This window comes from Mus caroli, unplaced genomic scaffold (genome assembly GCF_978045245.1).
Source record: "Mus caroli unplaced genomic scaffold, Mus_caroli_1 scaffold_13, whole genome shotgun sequence".
Lineage (NCBI taxonomy): Eukaryota > Metazoa > Chordata > Mammalia > Rodentia > Muridae > Mus > Mus caroli.
In genome coordinates this window covers 76825697-76828281 of record NW_028227268.1, presented here as the reverse complement: position 1 = coordinate 76828281, position 2585 = coordinate 76825697, and positions in this window count along the sequence as shown.

Here is a 2585-nt window from a genome sequence, read left to right as displayed (position 1 = left end):
GGCTCAGTGGGTAAAGATAATTTACCATCAAGGCAAAAACCTGACTTTGATCCCCAGGACCCACAGGTAGAAGGAGAGAGCTGATTACAAGTTATCTTCTGACATACATGTTGGTACTCTGTACCAAAAATAAGTGACTAAAAATTATAGCAACAATAAGAAGAAGATGAATTAAATAGCACTTCAGGGTTTTTTTTTTTTAAATAAATAAATGACTCAATAAAACACTGACTATTGCTTTAGGCATTACTCATATGTATGGGCAAAACCGTCCAAGGACTGTAATTTTGAAACTATGAAGTATTTCCATAGTGGGGTTTATTGTGTTTCTATTTTTCCCCCCTCGTATGTTTATTGCTAAATGTTGTCATTTATGATGCAGATTCTGTGTTTTAACATGACAAAAAACCCACTAAGAAGAAAAAAAATAAGATGAAAAAATTCAGAACTGAGTGCCTCACAAACAGACCAAGGATGAGGTGGCCTCTACAGACTCTTCCATGGCTGCACTTTCGTAAATTAAAAAAGAAAAATCAGGGTTTTACAGCATTTCTCACAGAACTAGGCACTGTGGGACATATATATAATGCCAGTACTTGGGCAGTAGAGGCAAGGGGGATGAGAAGTTTGAGGCCAGCCTAGGCTACATAATGAATTCCAGGTCAGCCTAGGTTACATCAGACCTCATGTCAAACAAAACAGAACCAAGCAGGACAGAGCAAAGCGGTAAGAGTTGATGTCAGCAGCAATTCTAGGTCCTGACAGTAAATGTGACAAGACACAGAACTGCACGATGGTGCACTAGGAGCCACACCCAAGAGCCTTAGTCAATATGCAATCCCCCCCCCCCCCCCCCGCCACACACACTTCAGGTTTAATCCTCTCTCCATTATACAGAAATGTATTTTGCAAGTTGTTCATATTGATATAAGCTGGCAGAAAAGACATTAAATTCATGCAACATAATTTATAGAGCAAGTCTAGGGCTCAGGGGACTTGTAATTACTCTAAACACATGCCTTGGATCTGTCATTCTCTTGAGTCTTTGTTGTCTGTAGAACAAGGGAATTAAATAAGCATCCCTTGAGTAGCCCTCATTCCATGATTCTGTGGAAGTTCACACACTGAGCAAGTTAGATGTCTTAGCAGGGTTTCCCAGCAGATATTTAGATTAAACACATTTAAGGCATAAAGACAAGTGGAGGGGGCTCTCAGGAAGGGCTGACACAGCGGAAACCCAGGTTTTCAGAAATTACACAGCCTGGGCACTGACTTCCCTCTGTGGGAAAACTTTGGTTTTGAAGGTGTCTAGATAAATGTCACTCGTTAATGGCTGAGAGTGCTAAAGCCTTAAATGGTCATATATGTCATGGCTGGAACTTAATGCATTCTGGCGATTCCTGTTCAAAGTCCCCCTTCCCTCCAGGGGAGCAGAGAGAATTCCTCATGTATATGCTATGGAATGCAATGGAATACAGAAGTCTACTCAGTTCTCTGTCCAGACGGTGGGCCAGAAGCATTGCGGCAGGAAGTATGTGTTTCCTAAGTAGAAGATTTTGAATGTTTGAAGGTCAAAGTCAGAATGACGGCGAAGCTCCCCATACACTACTGACACAACCTCTTCAGTATTGTTAACAGAGAATGGCAATGTAGCTCAGGCTGGCCTCATAGTCAGTGGTCCTCCTAACTCAGCCTCCTGAGTGCTGGCATTACAAGTGTGCACCCACCACCTGTAATGGTGGTTTGATAATCTCCTTACTTCATAATACTATTATAAACAAGAAACGTCAGATACAATATCCTGATAGATTACATTCTAAAGTGTATTAGACCAGGGATGACAACTGAGCTCTCAAGTTGTCCATAAATTAAGGCTATAACAATTATCACTTTATGTATTTACTCAGCTACCTAGTTAATTAGTTCATTTTTTTTTCCAGACAAGGTTTCTCTGTGGAGCCCCTGCTGCTTTGGAATTTGCTTTGTAGACTAAGCCCACCTCAGAGTCAGAGATCTGCCTGCCTCTGCCTCCCAGGTGCCTCAATGAAAGGCATACACCGCCATGATGAGCTTCACTGATTTATTCTTTAGCTCCCAGTCCAGCGTCTGGTTCAAAGCAGGTGCTTCAAGAACATTGGTCACAGGCCTGATTAATGGAGATTGACTTGACTACACCAGAACACATGAGTGACATGCTGAGGATTTTGTTCTCTGATAACTGGCCTGGTCTGTACATGGACCATCTTGGGCTATTTTATCTGAGATCATTGGAATACTCTCTCCTCTTGCCATGACTAATACTTTTCTATCTCTGAAATATGACTTCCTTTTTGTTGATTCATGTAATAAACCTCAGAGTGCCTTGCAGGGTGTATCTAGTGTGTCATTACACAGAACTGGAACATTGTCTGATGTGACTAGATTAACAGTACTAACATGGTAATCACTGGAGGTCAGACATCCTGGGGAGCAGGCTGGCCTCTGTGGGTGTGGTTAGTACTCGTGATTCTGGGTACTCAGAAGTTAGAGGAAGTACCATTTTAACGGAGGAGCTAAAGCTATCCCTACACAGAGCTGTCCTTGGA